The 26,998-nt window shown below is 38.8% G+C and overlaps 1 long non-coding RNA gene and 1 other non-coding gene across 2 annotated transcripts; both read left to right on the top strand.

Moving 5' to 3' along the window:
* The first annotated feature begins 21,481 nt into the window (after positions 1-21,481).
* LOC139188012 (uncharacterized) lies at positions 21,482-26,040 on the top strand. The gene is made up of 2 exons (XR_011571082.1): positions 21,482-24,780; positions 25,784-26,040. It is a non-coding gene; the product is annotated as an uncharacterized lncRNA (long non-coding RNA).
* On the top strand, positions 23,624-23,697 carry TRNAV-CAC (transfer RNA valine (anticodon CAC)). Its single transcript has one exon. It is a non-coding gene; the product is annotated as a tRNA-Val (tRNA).
* Positions 26,041-26,998: the final 958 nt, after the last annotated feature.

Below are 26,998 nucleotides of genomic sequence, written 5' to 3'. Positions count from 1 at the left end.
AATGAGTTCATTCCTGCTCACAATGCATTTTTGTCTTTAGGTACTTCTAGGTTTAAATTTATTCACATTTTCCACACCACTACTTTACGGTTTTGTCACCTTCCAGGTGTCGGCTAGCACAGCTCGATTTGGAGTCATAATGGACATTCCAGGTCAGGGTGTGTCATAGATAATATTGTTTGTTCAAAACAAAACAAAAAACAATCATTTGACAACTAATTTAATCATATTATTATGCGCGTGCAAAAGACCTTTTTTATAACTGGCATTACACACCTCTTAAGATGTTTTGAACATGTTTAAAAATAGGGAAAATAATATTTAATGAACAACTAGTTGAATCACATTATTGCTAGCCTATTGTGAAGTACTAATTTTTAGAAGAAAAAAAACTATACAAAATAATTATTTATTACAAAAACACTGTCAAAATGATGAAAATACCCCTGCATTATTTTGGGTTGCTTTTGAAATTTTTTTTTTTTTTGGGCATTTTTGTCCAAAAAATTTCTGTGAAGCTTGTGACCCCAAAAGTGGTTGTTGGCTTGGCTTTATATATAAAGATGCATTGAGGGAACTTGCCCAAGTGCACCATATACAGTACTCTCTCTCTTTCTTTAAATCTTCTTTACCAAGATGATGAAGTTTTCATCATGCAGTATGGTGTGACAACAGTAATGGAGAAGTGTACAAAAGAAGACATGAATACAGAGAGAGATTTCGTAGTGAGAGAAAGTAGAGAGAAAGCTAAAGTAATGAATATTCAGCAATATTTCATTGAATTTATTACTCTAACATCTGTCTTATACATGGTCTAAAATATCCATAATATCCCGATATTTCCATTGAAATTTCCGTGTTTTTGGACTATCGATATTTTTTTGGACTACCGATATTTCCGATATCATCAATATTTTTGACCTTACTAAGTCACTCATGTATCTTACCATGCAATGTATAAAGTGTAAAATATTGTACTAATTCATTATATATAAATGATTATGGTGTGTTTAAACTTCTTTCATTAATTACTACATATTTTCTACACTCACAATGTTTGCCAGCTCGCTATATAATCAACTTAAATCAGTTATATCTATCATGCAATGCATTTCCTTCCAATTTTTTGTGATAAACTAATAGATAATTGACTAAATAAACATCTTGCAAAGTTTCAATAAAAAATTCCAAATTTTTCTTACAATTTCCGTGGTTTTTATTCAATTTTTATCGATATCGATAATATCCCGATATTTCCATCGAAATTTCCGTGTTTTTGAACTACCGATAATTCCGATATCATCGATATTTTATACCTTGGTCTTATGTAAATACAAACCCATTATAACTAACTCAAGATTCTCTACTATTCTAATAACACATGGCACCATCCTAACCATTCCTTATATTCCAACATTCCCCCTCAATCTTATGAAGAGAAGGACCTAACATAAGATTGGAACAATGAACACTAAACTAAGAAGAACACAAGCCCTTTGTAAGCATATCAGCACATTATTCTGTAATAGAAAGAAACTGAAGCAAGATTGTCCCTTGTTGAGGCCTTTTGGGAGCTCACTGGCTTCGGGTTCCATCGAAACTTTGAAGTTAAGCAAGTAGCGCGCGAGGGCAATCCCATGATGGGTGACCTACTGGGAAGTTCTCGTGTGAGTTTCCAGAAACAAAATCGTGAGGGCGTAGTCGGGGCCCAAAGCGGACAATATTGTGCTACGGTGGTGGAACGGGCCCGGGATGTGACAGATTGAAATGGCTTTCGTCACCCTCAGGTGTCGGCCAGCACATGCCTATCCGGGTATTCAAGGAATATCGAGGTCGTGACGTGTCATACCAAGATTCATTCTGCCACGGAGATATCTTAAAATCCGTTTAACAGCAATGAAATGATCTTCAAAAGGGGCATGCATAAACTAGCATACCTAATTAATTGAATAGACTATGTCAAGTCTCGTAAAAGTGAGATATTGGAGAGCCCCAATTATACTCCTATAGGTGAAAAGATCTGAGAATGGAAGGTTGCCATGGTTAAGTAACTTGTGATTAGGATGATATGGAGTAATGCAAGGCTTGCAATTCAACATATCAGCCTTTTGTATCAAATCTTTCATGTACTTGGACAGATAAACAAAAGTACCACTGGACTAATACTCAATCTGCAAGCTGATCGTCGTACCCAGTGCACAAGGCTCCCGCTTTACGCAGGGTCTGGGAGAGGTGAATGTCGGCTAGCCTTACCCCCATTTATGGAGAGGCTGCTCCCAAACTCTTTAGAAAACCAAGATCCTTCATATCAAACTCTTTAGTCAACTGATTTATCACACTTTGAACCTTAGCAACAATATTACCAGTAAGAATACTATTATCCATGTACAATAGAAGAACAGCAATGGATTGATTCTCATACTTGACAAACAATGATGGAAGAAATTTGGTAAACCTCTCATTCCAGGCTCATGGAGCCTGCTTCAACCCATATAGTGATCTCTAGAGTTTACACACATGTTTTGGATGTATGGGATCTACAAAACCATGAGGTTGAGTCATATATACGTTTTCTTCAAGAAAGCCATGTAGAAAGGCATTTTTAACATCCAACTATTTGAGTTTCTAGCCTTTGGAAGCAGTTAAAGAAAGTATAAGTCTCACTGTGGTAGGCTTAACCACATGACTAAAGGTCTCATAATAGTCTAACCCAACTTCTTGTGAAAACCCCTTAGCTACAAACATGGCTTTGTATTGAGCAACTATACCATCAGGATGTTTTTTTATCTTATAAATCCACTTACATCCAACCAAGTTCTTATTTGGGGGAAGATGAACCAACGTCCAAGTTTTCTGTTGAATAAGAGCATCCATTTCCTCTTGCATTGCACCTTGCCACTGTGACAATTTGGATGTTGCATAGAATGATTGGGGCTCTTTGAGAGAATAGTCTTCAGATTTAACTTCAACATAAAATGTCTTATTCTTCTTAAAAATACCCGACTTTGACCGAGTCATCATGGGATGAGTATGTCAATCAACAATAGACACTTGTTGAAACTCAAAAACCTGAGAGATATTAATATTAGGATATAATTCAGAAATGACCTGATTTAAGAACTCACTACTGATGCAAGATCCACTGATAGTGAAGTAGAAACTGGTAATGAAGAACAGGTACCAAAAGAGACAAGGTCACTTGTTGGAGAACAAGACTGAGTAAAATATTTTGAGAACTTGAATATCTGGAGAACACTTGTGGAAAAGGTATAGGCACCAATGGAGTATGATGAAAATTATTGGGATGTACTATGTAAGGTATAAAGGCAAATGTGTGACTAGGACTTGATTTAGGAATATGATCCATATGTATTGCAGGAAAAACACTTTCATCAAATAAGACATGACTAGAGATAATGAGCTTATTGTCTTTAGGATTAAAATAGATGAACCATTTATATTGAGCAACATACCCAAAAAAAAAAAATGCATTCACTGGTCTTTGGTTCAAGTTTATTAGATCTAAAAGGCCTCAATGATAGATAACTAGCACATCCAAAAATCTTCAAGTGATCCCACTACCATCACTTGGCAAAATTCTGATATGTGCATTAAAGAAATTTGTGCACAAAAGCTTGAAATTGAACGAAAAAATAAAAAACAACATCTTTATCCATTATGCAAATATACATGTGTACCTTGTACATTCATCAATAAAGAACACATACTACCTATATCCCTTAATAGACAAACTAGGCAAAGGACCCCAAACATCAGTATGAATGACTTCAAAAGGAATTACAGATTTTGAAGCCACAGAAGGAAAAGGTAGATTTGTAAACTTGCATTGTAAACAAGTTGTACAAGTATGTGAGGGTTCAATACAAGTAAAGGGAATAATTGTTTTAGAGAGTGCTATCTTAACTACTAAATTAGAAGGATGACCTAGTCTGCAATGCCAAAGCGCATAATTTATTCTTTATCTAATATATGCTGCTGGAGAAACTTGAGAAGACTTCATAACTGGAAATAGATATATAACATTGTTACTCATTCCTTGATACATAATTTTTTGAGTGACCTTGTCCTGTATGCACATAGAAAACTCATCAACAGTACACCTACAATTATTATCCTTGCACAGTTGATGCATAGATAATAAATGTTGTGATAATTGAGGTACATGTATGATATACTTTAAAAAAAGATTATGAGATTGAAGGGGAAGATTAGATTGTCCAATATGATCAATAAGTAAACCTTCTCCACTAGCACTAGTGACAGTATCTGAGGATGATTATGGAGCAACCATTTGAATGTTTGACAAATCAGAGGTCATGTGGTGTGTTGCCCCTGAGTCAAGTAACCAATATTCTTGATGTGGTGCAAATGAAGAAGGATGAGATCTTGCAGTCATAGCAACATGAGGATGGTTTTGAGAACGCATCATTGCAGGATGAAACTGAGGATGATTAATCACAACTGCATTTGGAAATTGTGAAGGTAATGTTGCATGTTAAGAGTTGGGATATGTATGAGAACTAAAAGCTTGAAATTGTTGTGGAGAAAACATTTGTGTCTGTGGATAAAATTGTGAAGGCACCATTTGAGAAAAACCATTATCTCTGTCAAAACAAATTGCGGTAGTATGACCAGTTCTGTTGCAGATTTGACACCCTTTTTGAAAACAATGAAGAGCATTATGACCTTTCTTATTGCAGATCTGATAAACTTGAAGAGGTTGATACACTTGTTCATTAGCCATTGGAGAACTGGTAGATTAAAATTGAGAGCCCTGAAAAGTGTTATGTGAAGACTGCTATGAAAAATGAGAACCAATTTGTTAAGGTTGCTGAAAATTGTTATAAAACTTCTTTCCTTTCCCTTTTGTTTTGAAGTTATTCCCCTTGAAGTTGTTGTAAGTCCTTGAACCACTATGAGAAACAAAGGCAAAATGAATATTCATATGTGGCATTTGATTTGGAAGTGACATTTGTTTTAATATTGGGATTTGAGATATTTGAGGATGTGAAGAAACATAACCAAAAAGATTATGAGATGAACTATGACCTGCATCACCAAAATATGGTTTTGAACTAGAGGATTCTCCAACATCATTGATTGAATTAGAAGCATACATTAGTGGAGGCCTGTTTAATAACTTCTTCCAAAGTAGCTTATTCAACTTTCAGCTAAGATCTCAACTCTTTTAAAGATACAAGGTTCTCCATGCCCCTTATAACTGCCTTGATAGTATTGAACTCAGGAGGAAGACCTCTAAGAACAACAATGACAATATCCTCATCTGAAATAATCACTCCAACAATAGCAAGTTAATCCTTATAATCTTTAATTCTCCGCAAGTACAAGTCAATAGACTCTGGTCCTTTCTATATGTTTTGCAAATCAATCTTCATTTGAACTACACTTGTTATAGTCATGTTAGAAAACCTTTCCCTCATATTGGTCCACATTTCTTTTGAACTCTGACAACTAATGACATAGGACAATGCAGCAGTAAACATTGTAGCAGTGATAAGAGTCATGAAGGCTTTATCATGAATCTTCCACACTTTGTAATTGAGAGTAAGATTTTATGGATTAGCAACAATTTCCTCATCAGGGTCAGAATCATTATATTTATCCGGACAGGGAATATATCCATCAACAAAACCAATAATTTCATTTCCCTCTAACAAAAGTCCCATTTGGAAATTCCAAGTAACATAGTTGGAATCATCCAATTTCACTGTAATAGTGTTACCAACACTAGGAATCAATGAGGAAATTGGTGATTGAGTAAGTGCTAATTGAGCAACAGTAACCATGATGATGAATACAAAATCGACTTTTCTTCAAGGCTAAGAAAGCAACCAAATCACATAATTCTTCAACAAGATTTACCACAGACGAATAACAATATGTAAGCAGACAATGATTGTAGTAAGAAAACAGATCAACAACACAATATTCTTCATACTAGAGACGATCAAGAAAAGCTGGACAACTCAATTTCGTCGACAATCACAAACTAGCAAAACGAAATTAGGATAACACTACAACGCAACACCTTCAATCGACAAGAAGATCAACAATTTACTGAGTAACTTCAAGAAAATCAATCACCGACTTACTGACGAAAAATGCCCAATTTTTTCTAGGGTTTTATTCATCGACTTAGCTCCTCGAAGCAACAAGAGCAACTACCACCAAGAACGAAGCACCAGAAAAAAGCGACGAGACGAGCGAAAGCACATGAATCATTAACCGACGACGATGTTACCATTTGCCAGCGAAGATACCATGACAACAATAATAGAGAAGTGTACAAAAGAAGACATGAATACAGAGAGAGATTTCGTAATGAGAGAAAGTAGAGAGAGAACTGAAGTAATAAATATTCAACAATATTTCATTGAATTGATTACTCCAACATCTGTTTTATATACATACAAACCCCTTATAACTAACTCAAGATTCTCTACTATACTTGTTTGTACCATACTTGACCAATCCCGAAACTACTGAGCACCGGTCAACGTTATACCGTCAAGGACCCAGAAGAGTTTCCTTCCAACCAGGAGGCTAATCACAGTGCGACACGTGTCAACATCAGAAGCAAATCACAGTGCGACACGTGTCAACATCAGAAGCCAATCACAACACGACACGTGTCAATGTCAGAACAAAGCTAGAAACTCTTCTATAAAAGGAAATCATTATCCCACAATATTTCCTAATGTCATTTGTACTAAATCATTCACTTGTACTCACTAAATGAGAGCTTGAACCTATGTACTTGTGTAAACCCTTCACAATTAATGAGAACTTTTCTACTCCGTGGACGTAGCCAATCTGGGTGAACCACGTACATCTTGTGTTTGCTTCCCTATCTCTATCCATTTACATACTTATCTATACTAGTGACCAGAGCAATCTAGAGAAGGTCACAAACTTAACAATTTCTGTTGTACCAAAGTCCTCACTGATTTTGTGCATAAACATTTGGCGCCGTCTGTGGGAACGACTTTTGTTCCCACTTTCTTCAGCTTTGTTAAGCTGGTTTCCACCATTTGTACACTCTTTTTTTACCAGGGAGCGAAAGAAGCAACAGCACACAGAATGACACCCCTTTTGCACCTGGTGCGAAGCAACGAAATAAGGAACAAAAGAAGTTTGCTCTTCAGGCTAAAGTCGATGAGCTGGAGGCTCAGAACAACAAGATGGCGATGAAGAATGAGATCCTCCAAGAGTAGTATGAGAACGTCTTTGAGATGCTCCACAAGGCTAGATATACTAAAACACACGAGCTCATCACCCTTATGGAAGTCAGCCATCAACTGGGTGCCCTTCAACACGGAGGGTCATTTGCCCTCGACATGGGTATTCCTGTTGAGGAGCGAGCTACTCATCGAAATGGTGACCAACATGAGACTTCTCTCAACCCAGCTGCTTCGACCCGAAACAAGAGGAGTGCAGGAAGGCACCTCTTTACAGAAGGAGTAGAAAGATCGAAAGCCGTCTTTCGTGACTGTCGAGACTTCCTAAAGTAACGTCGAGACAATCTCATCCATGTAAGCTTGAAGATCAATGACCCAAGGGTCTCTGAAAGACTTGGTCCCCTCTCATGTCCCAGGCCGGTTACCAATTTGGGGAAGGGGAAACAAGTTTTAGAGGAACACGAAGGTATAGGGGACTCAGAGATGTTCCGACAGACATACCTTGGAAGTTAGTAGGCGAGTCCAGGGAAAAATCACATGCTCTGGATCAAACCTTTCTACTTCCAAGAGGAGATGGAGATTTACGAAAGAAAGCTCCACTGGTACATGACTTCACTCAGGACCCTCTTATCCTACAGCTTCCTAAGGAAGTAAACAAGTTCAAAGCCAAACGACAAGCTGAGATACCAAATTAGAACCAACCTAGGCCTGGCCCTCTTACAAGGAGGATCCTCGACACCTTCCTTAAAGCAAAGACAAAGCAAAAGCTTGGCTTGCAACTCTATACTAGAAAGGATGACGCGATTGAACACCTTAACCTCTTTGAGTCCACCATGGCATACCGAATGCACACCGATGAATAACGATGTCTTCTCTTCCCTTCCACCCTCTCTAGCGGAGCTCTAAACTGGTATTACCGTCTTCCACCTGAGACGGTAGACTCATTTGAGGAATTGAGGAAATTGTTTGTTTCTCAACATATTTTCCAGACCGATCGCTTGCACTCTGCGGATAACTTGTACACTATTCGCCAGAAGCCAGACGAGTTATTACGTATGTATGATGGCCGCTTCAGCCATGAGTATTCCCGTTGTGCCGAGGTAGATGACAAGACTGCCCTCAAAGCCTTCACGACAGGCCTACGTGATTGTTTTTTCAAGTACATGATCAATGCCAACACTTGGAAAACTTACTCTAAGGTGATGGCACAGGCTTACAACCATGCCTCGGCTGAGGCAATGACATATCAAGGGAACCCCCTCACAGCCACCCCTTATCAGCAAGTAGGGAGTGAAAGCTAGATCCAACCAAATGAGAAGACCTCGACCTTCCAAATGGCAGCGGTGCTTCCATCTGCCTTACTTAATACTTCACCAAGTCAACATACATATCAATCTTAGGGCAAAAGGAAAGATTTCCATCCTCACCAGTCTCATTTTAGTAAAATGAGTAAGGGACACTATCGCGATAACCAAGGGTATCGCCACGATAATGCACGCCCCCAGGCAGTCAACACAGTTGGCCAAGCACATGTCAGGACAGGCCCTACCCAGAGGTATGAGACATACACACCTTTGAACGCCACATGTGTGGCCATTTACCCCAGCATAGCACACCTGATACCGAAACCAATGCCGAGGCAGCCGGGTTACAAGCCCACGAAGAACACGGGCAAGTTTTGCTGCTACCATAAGCATAACTGCCATGATGGCGAGAAATGTATCACCATTCGTGATCATATTGAAGCTTTAGCGTATGAAGGAAAAATTGATCGATTCCTTCTTCACCCTTCAAGGGATAATCGTAACCAATGCCAAGTGAATGTGATATATTCCATAAGCAGTGGCACACCCATATCTGAATCTTCCAATAGTGCCATGAAAAACAGTGAATAAGCTTTAAGACCTGGCCACCAAATGTTTCACATGGAAGACATCATGGGAGGCAAGTACCAAAAGCCTAACTGGATCTAATATGTTTCTACCCTAAGGAAGAAAGAGGTATCATCTACCCTCACAACAACCCACTGATCGTGGAGGCTCACATAGCCAACTTTGAAGTACGACGAATCCTGGTAGACACGGGGGCTTCGGTCAATATCATGTTTATTAAAGCTTTCAGGGCACTTAATGTAGCTGAACACTTGCTCGATCGCTCGATTTCTCCTCTGATAAGCTTCTCCGGTGATATCGTGTAACCTATAGGGAGCATACACTTACCTTTCACCATTGGTACATGCCCTTACACAGCTACCATTACCACTAACTTCCTGGTAGTTGATTGCCTAACAGCATACAATGTCATCTTTGGACGCACATGCATCAATGATCTCAAGGCCATGGTATCCACACATATGTTGTTAATGAAATTTCCAACCTCCTATGGCAATGGTTACATCAGAGGAGATCAACTTAATACACGGTCATGTTACAACACTTCGGTCAAGCAACAACGCCTGAATGTGCCTAAGGAAACCTTTTCTATACATGACCAAGCCATAAAGATCAGCTCAGACGAAGCCAACTTGGATCTTCACGGTGGCAACAGTCAACCCGACGATTCTCAAGATGACTCTTTCACCCAGCAAGCACAACCCGCTGAAGAGCTGGAGAAGGTTTCTATATTAAAAGATTATCCAGATCGCATGGTGAAGATTGGCACCACCTTGTCACCACCCATTCGGTTGGCATTGATCTCTTTTTTGCAAGAGAACACTAAGGTTTTCACCTGGTCATACGAAGACATGCCAGGCATCTCTCCCGATATCATATGTCATCGCTTGAGTATTGACCCCGAGACCAAGCCGGTGAGACAGAAGCGAAGATCTTATGACGCTGAACAATATAAAGCAATGAAGGCAGCAGTTGAAAAACCCAAAGGCATAGGCTTCATCCGTGAAGTCAATTACCCAACATAGGTAGCAAATGTGGTCCTTGTTAAGAAAAATCTGACCAAAGAAAGACTCCTGCTCCAAAAGGTCTTGTGGAGAATGTGTGTCGACTACACCGACCTAAACAAAGGATGTCCGAATGATAGCTTTCCTCTTCCTCTCATTGACATACTTATAGACTCTACAGCAGGGTGTGAACTCCTGAGCTTCATAGATGCTTACTCAGGATACAACCAAATCCTCATGAACCCTCCAGACCAAGAACACATAGCCTTCACTACTGATAGTGGACTATATTGCTATAAAGTCATGCCCTTCGGCCTAAAGAATGCAGGGGCGACTTGTTAAAGACTAGTCAATTCGATGTTCGCAGAACAGATTGGAAGAGCATGGAAGTTTATGTTGATGATATGCTAGTTAAGAGCAAACATGTTGACCAACACATCACCAACCTATCTGAAACTTTCACCATTCTGAAGAGGTATTGAATAAGGTTGAACCCTAACAAATGTGCCTTCGACATAGGCTCTAGCAAATTCTTAGGCTTCATGATAAGCCAACGAGGCATTGAGGCTAATCCCAAGAAGATCAAAGCAATTCTCGACATGAAGGAACCGGTAACTTCAAAAAACTTCCAGAGCCTTACTAGCAAGGTGGCAGCCTTAACTAGGTTCATCTCTAAGGCCACAGACAGATGTGCTCCTTTCTTCAAAGCACTTAAGGGAAGTAAAAAGTACATTACATGGACTGATGAATGTGCCGAGGCATTCAAGAACCTCAAAGACTACATGAGTAAAGCCCCTCCGCTCTTCAAACCTAAGGATGGTGACACTCTCATTATCTATCTGTCGGTATCGGCTTCAGCAGTAATTTCTGTTCTCATTTGAAAATATGGTAATGTTAAACGACCTGTCTACTACGCTAGCAAGGCCTTACAAGATGCAGAGACACGATACTCCAACATTGAGAAATTGGCTCTAGCATTGGTCATGTCTGCTCGAAAACTTCACCCTTACTTCCAAGCACACTTTATCATCGTGCTTACCAATCATCCTCTTTGATAGATACTCCAAAGTCCTGACATTTCGGGGCGAATGATAAAATGGGCGATAGCATTGGGTGAGTTTGACATCTCCTACCAACCAATGCCAGCTGAGTAGGGCCAAGTAGTGGCAGACTTCATCGCCGACTTCACATATCCTGTTGACATTGTTTCTAGGCCTTAAGAAGTGGTTTCATTACCCTCGGAAGCTCAGAAAATAGAACCAACAGCCCCAGCATGAAGTCTATATGTTAATGGCTCATCCAACCAACAAGGTTGTAGAGCAGGACTAGTCATTACGACCACTGACAAAGTGGCGATGGAATATGCTCTTCGTTTCAAATTCAAGGTGTCAAACAATGAGGCCGAATATGAAGCCCTCATAGCAGGCTTACATTGAGCCAAACACCTTGGGGTTAAACGAATTGATATCTTCAGTGACTCCCAATTGGTGGTTAACCAGGTCACCAACAACTTTGACGCTAAGGATAGCTTCATGGCAGCATATCTGGCACAAACACAATTATTACTCAAGCACTTCCACTACCAGATCACCCAAATTCTTCGAGCGGCAAACAGTCATGCAGATGCTTTGGCTCACCTCGCCTCAGCGGTGAAAGACAAGATTATGAGAAAAATTCAGGTCAAATTGTTGGCAGCACCAAGCACCATGGTTGCGGAAGTGTGCAACTTACAACAGGGGGATAGTTGGATTACCTCGATTTATAGATTTCTTGCTCATGGCACCCTTCCAAATGACAAAGTTCAAGCTAAGCAGATTCGATACAAGGCTACCCGTTACTTAATCATTAATGACCAACTCTACAAGCGGGGTTTTAACCTACCATACCTAAGATGCCTTACACCCGCAGATGTGGAAATTGTCCTTCGGGAAATACATGAAAAAGACTGCGGAGATCATGCTGGATCTCAATCCCTAGCACCCAAGGCTTTTCGCCAAGGATATTACTGGCCAACACTTCACCAAGATGCCATCGAAATATCTCGCTCATGTGATACACAACTATTCCTCACTCCCTTCCCGAGCCGCTCACTCCTATGATCAGCCATTGGCCCTTCGCCCAATGGGGACATGATTTAATCGGCCCAATGCCTACAGGGAAGGGTAAGGTCCGCTATGCAATCGATGCAGTTGACTACTTCACAATGTGGGCTGAAGTAGAACCCTTGGCAACCATTACTGAGGCAAAAATAGAAGACTTCGTATAGAAGAACATCCTTTGTAGATTCGACATTCCCAATGCGATAGTCACTGACAACGAGCGACAGTTCGACAATAATAAGTTCAAGATGTTCTGCTCTAAGTTCAACATCAACTTATGTTCTACCTCCCCAGCTCATCCCCAATCTAATGGACAAGTAGAAGCCATCAACAAAATAATCAAGCGAACTTTGAAAACCAGCTTGGACAAGGCTAAAAGTTGTTGGCCAGAATTTGTACCCTAAGTTCTTTAGTCATACCGCACTTCGTATCGGACATCAACAGGAGAAACCTCATTTTCACTTGCCTTTGGTACAGAGGCAGTTATCCTAGTTGAGCTTGAGCAAGTAACGTTCCGAGTCCAGAACTACGTGCAAAGCGAAAATGACAAACAACTTACCCTCAACTTAGATCTAAACATTAAAACCAGGCTCACTTGAGGAATGTCGCCTACAAGCAACGCATCTCTAACTACTATGACTCAAGGGTCAAACCTCGTTATTTCAAAGTGGGGGACTGGGTATTGAAGAAAAGATTACTCTACGACAGAGTCCCAAGTGAAGGAACACCTAGTTCAAACTGGGATGGACCGTTTGAAGTTGTTGGCATCAATCGCCCTGGCTTCTACAAGCTTATAAGCTCCGATGGCAAAACCTTTGGCCATCTATGGAACGCTGATCACTTGAAGTACTATTACAAGTAAACTCACAGTGTACAAGTGTTAAGCTTCAGCCGTTCGGCATCTTATGTAATGAAGACTATTTGGCATGAATTCAATAAATAGGTGATTTAGACAACTCGGTCCTAATCCTCATACATTCCTAGCAATGAAACACTCGGGTTTAAAGCTTCAACATGAATGCTTCCAACATAAAACAAAACCTAAGTATATGTTAACAAAACTATACAAATAAACGAACAGCTTCACAGTATATTCGTTCAATCATACATTCCAACACATTCATACATAAGCCAATTGTGATTCGAAAGGGCTCAACATACTTTGTGTCATTCGACACTTGCTACAATGTGCCTCGACACCTTGCCCTTATTCTCACCAACCAGGTGATGAAATGTGAAGAAGGAACTTATCTTCATGCCACCAACCAGGTGATGAAATATACAACTCGTACTCTCCTTCATGCCACCAACTAGGTGATGAAATGTACAACCAATTAAGTGATGAAATGTACAACCCGTACTCTCCTTCATGCCACCAACCAAGTGATGAAATGTACAACCCATACTCTAATATCAGTTGGCAACTTGCCACTCATGCCACAACCAGGTGAAGAAGGAACTCATCTTCATGACACCAACCAAATGATAAAATGTACAACCCATACTCTCCGTCATGCCACCAACCAGGTGATGAAATATACAACCGGTACTCTAATATCATTTGGCAACTTGCCATTCATGCCACTAACCAGGTGAAGAAGGAACTTATCTTCGTGCCACCAACCAGGTGATGAAATGTGATGAAAGGTGATGAAGGAACTCATATTCATACCACCAACCAAGTGATGAAAGCAACTCACCATTCATTCCACCTACTAGAAGACGAGTGGTATAACTTGTACATGTGAACTCCTAGCATTCACAAATAATCAAAAACCCTCAAGCTTGACAACTCAACTAAGGGAGCACTTATGCCCAACAAGAGTTATAGTCACCAACAAAGTCTTATTGCAAGCAAACAACAACTTCAGTGCATGGCATACGAAGATCAAGCTATTCAGCCTTCTTGCATCTACTTCAAATATTTCTCTTCTGTAACAATGCAAACACCACAATTCTCAAAAGCTTCACACTCTCTTGATCAAGACAGTGTGAAGCAAAATCAATTTATGGTGCCAACAAGAGCTTCATCAATGGAGGGCAACCATAATTCTCAAAAGCTTCACACTCTTTTGATCAAGACAGTGTGAAGCAAAACCAATTTATGGTGCCAACAAGAGCTTCATCAAAACCAATTTATGGTGCCAACAAGAGCTTCATCAAAGGAGTTCAACTACAATTCTCAAAAGCTTCACAAAATCTTGATCAAGGCAGTGTGAAACAAAACCAATTTATGGTGCCAACAAGAGCTTCATCAATGAAGGGCAACCACAATTCTCAAAAGCTTCACAAATTCTTGATCAAGATAGTGTGAAGCTAAACCAATTTATGGTGCCAACAAAAGCTTTATCAATGGAGGGCAACCATAATTCTCAAAAGCTCCACACACTCTTGATCAAGACAGTGTGAAGCAAAACTAATTTATGGTGCGAACAAGAGCTTCATCAAAAGACTTTAACCACAATTCTCAAAAGCTTCACTCACACACTCTTGATCAAGACATTGTGAAGCAAAACCAATTTATGGTGCCAACAAAAGCTTCATCAATGAAGGGCAACTACAACTCGTAGAAAGCTTCACACACTCTTGATCAAGACTGTTCGAAGCAAATTCAATTTATATGGTTCATCAAAACCTTCGACTACTACAAGGTGTGGCTTGCATCACAATCTCTTGCTCAACAGTGTGGAAGCAAAATTTGAATATGTTGTCTCTCCCACATTTTCAAATTTCTAATTTTCCCAAAAAAAAAATTGGGAAATTCAACAAATATCTAGTTTTCCCAAAAAAAAAAAAAAAAAAAAAAAAACAAAATTGGGAAATTCAACAAAGCTTCATCAATGGAGGACAACTACAAATTCTCAAAAGCTTCACACTATCTTGATCAAGATAGTGTGAAGCAAAATCAATTCATGGTACCCATTAAAAGCTTCAACTCCAAAGGTTCAACATAAAAGCTTCACCTACAAAACTTCAACTCCAAAGCTTCACCTACAAAGCTTTAACACAAAAGCTTCACTCATAAAAGCTTCACTCATAAAAGCTTCACCAACAAAAGCTTCACCCACCACAAAAGCTTCACCTACAAAAGCATAAAAGCTTCACCTACAAAAACTTCACCCATAAAAGCTTCATCCATAAAAGCTTCACCAACAAAAGCTTCACCCAAAAAAGCTTCACCTACAAAAACTTCAACTACAAAGCTTCAACACAAAAGCTTCACCTACAAAAGCTTCACATTATCTTGATCAAGATAGTGTGAAGCAAAATCAATTCATGGTACCCAACAAAGCTTCACTTACAAAGCTTCACTTACAAAGCTTCACCTACAAAGCTCAAATATATATATATATATATCAATTCATGGTACCCAACAAAGTTTCAACACCAAAGCTTCACCTACAAAGCTTAAATATATATATATATTCAAAAATTTGAAAAAAAAAATTGCCTAGGCCTCCTCTTTTTTGGGCCTAACAACTTTCATAACAAATATATATGAAGGCGGAGTTTTGGGCTACCACTTAGAAGGGAAATGCCTCATTCGTCAACTCCCTCGACCAAAGATTTGGGGGACTCCTACCATATGCTACTACACCTTGATACTCGAAAGTCTCACGACCACTCAATGACTTGGATTTTTGAAGTTTCCAACCGAGAAGTTTTCCTCACTCGGGAAATTAAAGGAGCACTTCCTCAGCATACATGCTTCACTCACAAAGCTTCAACAAAAGAAAAAATTCAAAGAACTTAGTGAAAAAGGCATTGGTGTATTTAACATAATACGTTGAAATGAAGCAAAGCTTGTTTATTGATATCTCCGATAAGTTACAAATATGTACATATACATGAATCAAAATAAACAAATAAGAGGGAACCTTCACAAAGGTTGCTCAAGAGAAGTCTCAGGAGTTGGTAGAGCCCCAGAAAGATGAGGCACCAGATGGTGATTATTCGGAGCCTCAGTACTAGGCAGAACCCCAGAAGGAGGAGGCACCGAAGGTTGATCATTTAGAGCTTCATTACGCGGTACAGCCCCAGGAGATGAAGCCAATAAATGCCTTTGGAACAAACCCACAAACTTCTGATGATCAAGTAAAATCTAACCATCAGATTCTTACAGCTGGTCAAGCTTCATCTTCATATTTGTAGCATAGTCATGTGCGAACCTGTGCAACTGTTTATTCTCATGCTTGAGCCTTCTGATCTCCTGTTTGAGATTTATCACTTCAGCCGCCAATGATTCAACTTGGCGAGTTTGAGCAAATAGGCGTTGGGCCATATTAGACACAGAACCTGCACACTGAACACTGAGAGCTAGAGAATCCTTAATAGCCAACTCATCAGACCGTTTGGAAAGTAGTCTGTTATCTTTAGGAATGAGAAGGTTCCTGGCCACCACCGCAGCAGTCATATCATTCTTCATCACAAAGTCCCCAACGGTAAGAGGACCAGTAAAGAATAAGAAGGATGGGCGCTATATGTTGTCTGGAGAAGGCATGGCTGCATCTTCACCAAAGTTCAAGTCAAAACGACGGTCGAATGGGCCAGACATTCTCAGAAATGATGAAGGAGAAATGAGGTGCAATAAATCTCTGAAGTACAAAAATAAGGGGAAAATTCCTGCAAGCAATAACTCTCTGAACGTACTTCTTGCACACAATTGGTGCCCCTATAAAAGAAAGGGCAACATGATCGTTAGTTCAAAAATTGAAGAGGCACAACTCTCCGGATTTCGAGAAGCAGATTTTCTTGAGTAAAATTTGTCAACAATCCCCACACGCAACATCAACTCCTCGGGTACCACAAATAACTTTGCCAAAGATCTTTGACAAAGTTTAGACACATAAATTTTGAAGGTCCAGCTACCCTACCATTACCCACAAAGGTAAAGGAACAACACCAGTGCTTGATAACTGGAAGTCCCTATGTGTGTCAACCTCCGTGCTCAGTGGCAAGGCAGACTGGCAAAAATTCCCAACCTTTACTCACATTCAAGAAAACACTCCCAACAGGATTACTTGCTCAAAAATCGAAGAAGCACCGCTCTCCAAATCTAGAGAGCCAGACTCCTAACAGGATTACTTGCTTAAAAATCGAAGAGGCACCACTATCCGAATCTCAAGAGCCAGACTCCCAATAGGATTACTTTCTCAAAAATCGAAGAGGCACCATTCTTCGAATCTCGAGAGCCAGATCCCCGACAAGATTGCTTATTCTAAAACCGAAGAGGCACCGCTCTCTGAACTTCGAGAGCCAGATTTCATTGGATAAAGCTTGTCTGCAATCTTCACACGCAACATCAGCTTTCCAAATACCACAGACCACTTTTTCAAAGTGCTCTGACAAAGTTAAAATACGTGAATCTTGCAGCTCTCACTACATTGCTATGATCGAGAAGGGTAAAGGAATAGCGTTACCACTCGCTTTTAGGATAATTCCTATATATGTCGACCTTCATCCTCCACAGCCAGGCAGACCTGCAAATAAAAAAAAATGCTCAACTTTTCTTCACATCCGAGAGGGCACTCTCAGCAGAGTCTCTCGAAATACTCAGCTTCTTTTCCCCTCGATAATACCTCTGCAAACAAGCCACACCAAAGTAAAATTATCTCATATCATCAGGGTTAAAAGTAAGAGTATCCCATATCATGCGATTTCCCTCTCTTTTCCTTTGGCAGTGTTCTTACCTGCAAGACAAGGAGAAAGAGAGTAATCAGCCAGCACTTGGAATCAAGCTTCCAGTCAGGAACTAACTGCGTGGAACCCCTTGCCTGATTACTTACCTAGCATTGTTCTCGAGTACTCATCTTCAACATCTTATGCTTCCAGAGAAGATACCACATCTGCCTGAGGAACAGATAGGGCAAGTGAGAATGATACAAGGAAGCATGTGGAGACAAGCGTAACAGAACATGTGTCGATACATCTACTACTTTGTCAACAGCAAAAGTATCTCATATCATCAGGGTCGAACATACTCTAGATTTGATGGACTTGTTTTGACCCTCAAATTCTTGAGTCGGCCTTATACTCTGGAGAAAACCAGAAAACCCTCCAGCCCAGTTCAAGAATAAGTCTGTGGAAAGTTACTTATTCAAAAGCAAAAGTATCTCATATTATCTCTTCTCCTTTTTCTTCTCTTTATCCTTCTTGCTGCCTGCAAGATAGGGAGAATGAGAACAATCAGCCGGAACTCGAAATCAAACTTCTGATATGAGACTGATTGCTTGGAACTTTGATTGCTTACCTTGTCTATCACCTCTTTCGGCAAATCTCCTACCTCGGCAACTTGGGGGACTCCTACTACATGGTTGGTATTGCGCTTGACCAAGCCTGAAACTAAAAGTAAGCTTCAAGTGAAATTGATTCATTACCTTGTGCATCTCCACCGATTAAGGATACCACCCCTAGATTGAGGAAAAGTACTTCCAGAGAAGATGCCACATCTACTTATGAGACAGATAAGACAAGTGAAAATGATACCACACTTCGGTACTTAGAAGTTTCGTGATTACTCAGCGGCTTGGATCTTGCAAGTCCCCAACCGAGGAGCTTCCCTCACTCGGGAACTTAGGGGAGCACTGTTTGTACCATGCTTGACCAATCCCGAAACTACTGAGCACCGGTTAACGTTATACCGTCAAGGACCCAGAAGAGTTTCCCTCCAACTAGGAGGCCAATCACAGTGCAACACGTGTCGACATCAGAAGCCAATCACAATGTGACACATGTCAACATCAGAAGCCAATCATAACACGACATGTGTCAATGTCAGAACAAAGCTAAAAACTTTTCTATAAAAGGAGATCATTCTCCCACAATATTTCCTAATGTCATTCTCCCACTGATTTTGTGCATCAACAATACTAATGACACATGGCACCATCCTAACCATTCCTTATATTCTAACATGGTGTTGTGTTTGGTGGTGGCGGTGGCAGTGGCGGTGGTGCTTTACCAATTGAAGAGGATGACAGAGGCAATGACATGCAGTCCGGTGAAGTTGAACCCATGCCTTGAGCCAATAAGGTCAGGGGCAACCCCTTCAGACACTTGCTACCAGAAGCTAAGGGAGCAGAGGCCTAGCCTCTGTGGGTACATCAAGAACCCAGCCCTCAAGACATAAGTCACCAGCCCCAACGCCAGAAAAATTGCTTATTCATCTGGCGTTCCAGCCCCTCAATGCTAAATACCATCACTGAGCTTCTGAGATCATGAACAAATCTTAGTTATATTATATAATTGTAATAAATATAGATGATGAAAGTATTGTCATTGTTCATGTGTAGCTACCATGGTATCGTTAATCAGTGTACTATGATGAGAAAAAAAAATGGTACCCTATCAAGTAATAAAAATAAGGGAGTTTTAACGAAAAGGTAGCGGTATTGTTCATTTTAATGAAAAATCACATTTTTACACTAAAAAGTCAAACCTGGTCCTATTCACTTTACCCTTTATTTTGTCCTTATCGTTAAAACTCAAAGTTTTCAAGTCATTTTCATTAGTTTTCCTTAAAAATAAATGTTTGTTGATGACTTGTGAAAATGTGTGGTTTATAAGTTGTTAAACGATTGCACCGATGGCAAACGATGAATTGTCTTGATAGTTAAAACAAAATTCTTTTTAACTCATTGTGTTTCATATACAAACTCTTCGTTTTCACATATGGTAAATTACAGTATTAATTGTTTATATTGAAAAAAAAATACGCTTGCATCTATTAATTTATTTAAGATTTAACATATATATAAATAATTATAACTTGGCATTATAATTAACCATACTCCCCTAATTCATGAACTTTGGATCTGAGCGTGCAAGAGCTTGGTGATTTTTGGGTGGGGTGTCGGTAGAGCTTGGACTTCTGCTTTCTTTGAGTCCCATTATCCCCAAAATCTAAAACCTTTTTGGTATATCCTGCTTAGAGTAGGGGATTTTGGGTAAGATAGTGCCATGACGAGTACTCATAATTAATGGTGTGCGCACATTTCCGTCAAATTAAGTATTTCATCTTTATACATGGAGAATTAAATTCGAGATCCTTGTACACGGAGATGAATGCTCTTAGCGAACTGAACTGTAATTTCTTTACAGTGTTTTTACCGTGCGTGAGGCACTATTATGGTCATATATAGCGCCCTTTCTGCCCTAATGATGTGATGTTGGCCGCTACCAACTCATGAGGTTAGACGGCTGAGACTTGATCATATTAAAGGCTTGTGTTTGTGTCGCATCGTTTGTGTGTGTAAAATACAGTTTCGACCCATTTAATAATTTGGAGCAATGGTTTACTCAAACATGCTACAAAATTCTTGTTCATTTTGAGTTGTGTTGCCTTCAGTCTCGTCCAAAATTGTGATCTTAACAAGATAAGACTCAGATTGTAATGGATGAAGAACATTATACTATCAAACTCTAGAAGCTCAGTAGTAGAACAATATAATATGTTTCTGGCTTCATGTTTGAAACTCTTTCATACTCTTCACAAAATCTCACTTTACGTCTTCATAAATGCTTTAACGTTATACTTTTTTCATTAATAATATTGCTTTATTGTCATTTTTTATGCATTTTGTAATTATGACCGTTGGGGTCTTTATCACTTGGTATGAAATTAAGATGGACTTGAGCTTGTTCTAGATAATCAATGGGAATTTGGGTTTTTTTTTTTTTTTTTTTTTTTTTTGAGTTTTTGTTCTCTTTTTTTATTTATTTATTTATTTTTTATGCCAAGGTGATTCTTGTGGTTTCAAGTGTCAAATGTGAAAACGAGTTGAAAAGACCAAGGAGGGCCCACACTATGTCAACAAAACTAACGTATCTTTCAATAGTGTTCACGCGACAATTAACGACGATATTGACAAGGTTTTCACGGGAAGACCAAAATAAATTTTAGTGGGCAAGTTCAGGGATCACTTCTATCAATTTTTCTTGTCAGAGACTAAATTATTTGGATAAAAATTCTTTATCTATTTTTTTAATTTAAAGAGAGGGAGATGATTCAAAATTATTATATGAGTAAAGTAATATAAAATATGAGTATAAGAGATAAATTCAGACAAAACAAAACATAAAACTCTGTGTATTCAACTATGGTAGGGTTTGATGCTCCAAGCTAGTGAGTCTGCTTGACTGTGGCCACGGGCAAAGCAAACTTCTTCATAGCTCTCGGAGCTCGAAAAAAGTGAATAACTATGACTTGCTACCAATTGTTTCTTTTTTTCTTTTTAAAGCATGGTAGCCAAAAAAGTAACATGTTTCGGAAAAAAGCCAAGATAAATGCTAACTTGGTGTATATATCATGCCAAAAACAAAAATGGGAAAAGTAACCGTAACAAGAGTCTTTCCCACCCACCACGGCATATAGCCTCCTCCCTCCTATAAATGCGCACTGAGGGAACTTGCCCAAGTGCACCACATACAGTACTATCTCTCTCTCTCTCTCTCTCTCTCTCTCTATAAATCTACTTTACCAAGACGATGAAGCAGTCATTGCGCAGTTTGGTGTTGTGTTTGGCGGTGGCGGTGGTGCTTTGCGAAGTGGCGAGGACGGCGGAGGCAGTGACATGCAGTCCGGTGGAGTTGAGCCCATGCCTGGGGCCAATAAGGTCAGGGTCAGCCCCTTCAGGCACTTGCTGCCAGAAGCTGAGGGAGCAGAGGCCTTGCCTCTGCGGGTACATCAAGAACCCAGCCCTCAGGACATACGTCACTAGCCCCAACGCCAGAAAACTTGCTTCTGCCTGCGGCGTTCCCACCCCTCAATGCTAAATACCATCACTGATCTTCTGAGATCGTGAAGAAATCTCAGTTATATTGTAATAAAGATGGACGATGAACTCATTGTCATTCATGTGTAGCTACCATGGTACCGACTATCAATCATTGTACTATGATGAGAAAAAAAAGGGTACTATCACTTAATGAAAATAAATGTTTGATGATAACTTGTGAAAATGTGTGGTTTATAAGTTTTTAAATGTTTGCATCTATCGCAAATGCTGGATTAACTCACTATATTTCAAGTTCAAACTCTCTCTTCTTCTAGTGTTAATTAAGGTACTAATCGTTTTTATTGAAAAAACGTTTGCATCCACCAATTTATTTATTTATTTTTTATTTAACATTAGATATATGTAATCATTATAACTTGGCATGATAATCAACCACAATCCCCAAATTCATGAACTTTGGATCTGAGCGTGCAAGAGCTTGCTGATTTTGTGGTGGGGTGTTGGTGGAGCTTGGACTTTTGCTTTCTTCGAGCCCCATTATCCCCAAAATTTAAAACCTTTATGGTATCTTGCTTAGTGTTGGGGTTTTTTGGGTAAGATATTGCCATGCCGAGTACTCAGTACTTAATGGAGTGCGCACAATTCTATCAAATGTATTTCATTTTTACAGAAGCAATACTGGAGAATCAAAGTCGAGACCCTTCAAAACAGAGGTAAATATTCTTAACGAACTGAGCTGTAATTTCTTTGCGATCTTTCTGCCGTGCATGAGGCACTATTATGATTATATAGGGCCCTTTCTGCCCTAATGATATGATGTTGGCCTCTACCAACTCATGAGGTTAGAATTGATCGGTTCAAGCTAGGACTTGATCATATTAAATTATTAATTAATGGGTTGTGTTTGTGCCGCATCATTTGTGTTTGTGTGTGTAAAATATAGTTAATTATATTTCGACCCATTTATTTAATCATTTCGTGCAGCGTGTTTACCCAAACATGCTACAAAATTCTCATTCCCTTTGATTTGTGTTGCCTTCAGTCTATCATCCTAAAAAGATTGGACTGGGATTGTAATGGATGAAGAACATTGTAGATTGTACTATCCAACTCTAGAAGCTCACTAGTACAACACCATAATATTTCTTTTCGGCTTCATTTTTGTTATTCTCTTTATACTCTATACAAAATCTCACTTTACGCCTTTATAAATGTATAAATGTTATAATTTTTCCGTCAATAATATTGCTTTATTATCAAATTTTAATAAATTTTGATGGATTTAGGTTGTTGGAGTCTTTTAATAATATTGCTTTATTGCTTTATTAGGACCGTTGGAGTCTTTATCACTCGGTGTGAAATTAAAATGGGTTTTCAGCTTGTCCTTTCATATTTCTAAACGTCTTTTGATTGACGAGTCAAATCTTTTCGTAAAATCATCTCAGATAATCAATAGATATATTTAAACTTGCCATCAACAAATATTAAACAAGATTTCATTTCCTGAGTAAAAAAATATATCATTAAATGATAATATTAAACCGCGAGCAATGCCCTTTAAATTGGAGCCTCGTAGGTTGTCGTTTCGCTATAGCTCATGTTTTGTGTTCACAAGTCTACATGCATCACACTTAGTAAAATAACATTAAATATAAAAACCTCGACAAATCAGTCTGGGTGGTGTAGTCGGTTATCACGCTAGTCTCACACACTAGAGGTCCCCGGTTCGAACCCGGGCTTAGACATCCATTTTAGGTTTTTACTTCTAATTTGTCTCTGTTTGTCAAACAATGGATTTTGTAAGATTAAGTGTTAGATTAGTCACCGACAGGATTCGAACCCAGACCGTCATACAAGAGCTCTGTGAAATCCCATCTTCGGAATTTCACCATTTATTACGTATTTTGTAATTTAAATTCGTATTTCGTGATTACGTTATCTTTATTAGTTAATTTTAATTCCACTAATTATAAGTTTAGTAATTGATTAGTTATCGAGTTGGAAGTTTCATAATCAATCTTTATCTTTCGTTGACATTTCGCAGTTACAACTGGTGTTTTTAAATAAATCTTGAACCCACGAACGCATAGGCGAAAGTCGTTTGCGAGTCCGAATTATAATGGTATAGTTACGGACGTTTGCAATGGTGAAAATATAGATTGTGGGAATTATTTTAATTTCCACTTATGGGTAAAAGGCCCATATTTTTTTTTATTAATGGACCGGCTACTATAAGTGGAATTGGGCATTTTAGGTGGTGGAAAAAGGTTAGTCAGCAGCCTAGAAAGGGGACACAGCAGGTTTTTTTAAAGGATGAGAAAGGACCTATAGGAAGAAAGAGAGGTTGACACTTTCTTTTCCCATTTGGTGAACCTGTGTACACCATCAACCCTTTTTATTTTCGAACCGGCCAATTTTAGGTCAATTCCTACCATTTCTCTTTTGATTTTTCCTATCTCCTTCACTTGCAACTTGCTCAACTACCTTCCTCCTTCCCTCTCTACCAAAAAATTAAGGGTTTTTAAGGTTTATTTCATGTAGAACTCCATAGGAGAACCCATGAGTTTTCGACGACGAATTGTCATTCCGAAGAGTATTACCATTCACCATCACCCTTAATCAACTTCCCTTGGACCCAAGAACAAGACCCAACTGGTTGTTGGGGCATTGGAACACCAAGGAAGCCGAATTGAAGAACACCCACTCTAGGGTTTCGTTGGGTGCGAGCCAATTTAAGGACCTTCCTGGTCAAATTGGACTTGGCCACAGGCGGTGATAGAACGTGATGCCTTGACTATCATGCTAAGGTACATTAGCACGGACTCCAGGTGAGTGACTTTAATATATACGATATTGGTAATTATCAGGTTGTCATAATTATGATCCTGTATGGATATGAATTGGTTTTATGAATATGTTCTATTGAATTGTTATTTCAATACTTCGACATCTATTTATGTTTATGAAATGGGGTGTGGCGTGTATATTGGAAATGTGGTTTGATTTGTATGATTGGCATGTTGAAATTAATGTGAGGACTAGTAATGACCATTAACCATTATGATGGGGATTTGTTGCTTCGATATTGTTTCACCTTCCGCTTCAATGATTTGTTCTAAATTTAGTAATTGTGTCTAATCTCCCTTTGTTGAGTTTTTGTAAATTAAGTAGCATGTGCTTGTCTCATTTCTTTAAGCTGCCATACATTCTGATTGTTGGTCTTCTGCGATTCCGTTAAGTGATGGTCCGAAATCGTATCCACTCGGATTCCGTTGAGAGATGGTCTGGAATCCCTTCTATTCTGATATTCTGTTGTGTGATGTTTTGGAATCGTATCTAAATTGGGTTTCATTTAGTTATTGTTACGTATTGTATTTAGCGATTCCGTTGAGTGAGGGTCCGGAATCGTATCCACTTGGATTCCGTTGAGAGATGGTCCGGAATCCCTCATATTTCGCGATTCCGTTGAGTGGTGGTCAGGAATCGTACTCACCTTGGGATTTATTGAATTTGAATTGTGATGACTTCAAAGGTGTAGGCTTCGGCCAAACTGTGTCACTGTAACTCTACTTTTTATTGTGTTGTATGAGAAGATGGTTGTGAGATTTTGTGATTGGTTTCAGACGAACTATTGGATGTCTGGGTGACTCATTCGGGGTTTACAAAAGTTGGTATTGATTTCTTATGAATGATTTATATTCAAGATATGTAAACTGTGTTTGATGGTTGGCATTAGAATTATTATCACATACTTGATATTATTGTCACTCTCCTAAGCTTCGCAACTTATCCAGGTTGTTGTTTGCCTGGTGCACCATTTCGATGGTGTAGGCACTGATCATACAGGTGATAGGTTTGAGTAGACTCCGAGAAGTTTGTAGGTGGGGGTAGCAGTTAAAGATTATGCTTCTTTTTTGGGATGTACATATTTGTAAATATTTTGTGGAGAACTTAGCCACCTTCACATTATTTTGGGTTATCAGTTAAAGTATTTCATTCTGTATCTTATACCGTATTCAACGAACATTATTTTCCTTGTCACGTGTCAATTTTCGACGTATGTTGGGATTGGAACGTGACAAGCTCAATACATTTCCACCATTATGGTAAAGGCCACTTGCAATGCATATATAATTATACTTCATCAACTTTTGCTCCACATTTTTATATGTGACGATCTATAGTTTGTTTGCTTATTATATTAACTATAAATAGCTCATTTCTACTTCTTTCAAATTTATGTGCTTCCATGTCTACACATAAACGATGTTAAAAATGAATTTCACATTGACCAGAGGAAGATTTTTTATGAACTTATAAGTAAGTTGACCTCCTTTTCATATTGCTAACTGGTTTTATAGTGAAACCTCAACTTTTTCATAGTAGAAAACTATGCTTCATTGGCAACAATTGGATCTTCATTGGGAGAAGTTGTTTATTTTTGCAATTTCTCTTAAAAGCATTTTCAAAGAAGATGTCAAAACTGCTACATAGACATACAATAGTAAAAAATGGCAGCAAACTCTTTCCAATCGAGCCTTCAGTTTCTTACGTGACGTTGAGTTAATTGAAGGCAAAGCCTTATGCTGTCAAATTCATTTAATGATTTTGTAATATATATGATGCAATATATAATAAGTGTTTTTGTGTGTTCTAAGTATTTGATTGGCTGTCTCAATAATTGAGCACCACAAAGAGATAACAAAATATATATAGAATGACATTATTATTTAACGTATCGGATGGATCAAAAAAATTACAAAATGTAAATTACCAAATAGCCCTCAAATATCATTTGACGTTTTAAATTAACATTTTATTTGAAGATATTCCAATAGGAACAAAATATTGCAACCGAATGTTAATGTCATGTCAGTACTAACATTATATTCACAATAATATATATGGCGTTGATATTCAGTTAAAATATCGATAATACCATTGATATTCGATTGCAATATTAGTATATTACCGTTCACGTCGAGAATTTTCGCCTCCCAATGGTCCATTTGTTCATTTTTGTAGTTTCTTTTTTGGGCCGTAGCC

This window comes from Malus domestica, chromosome 09 (assembly GCF_042453785.1).
Source record: "Malus domestica chromosome 09, GDT2T_hap1".
Taxonomy (NCBI): Eukaryota; Viridiplantae; Streptophyta; class Magnoliopsida; order Rosales; family Rosaceae; genus Malus; species Malus domestica.
The sequence above is the reverse complement of the archived record's forward strand: the minus strand, read 5'-3'. Positions and strand labels throughout refer to the sequence as shown.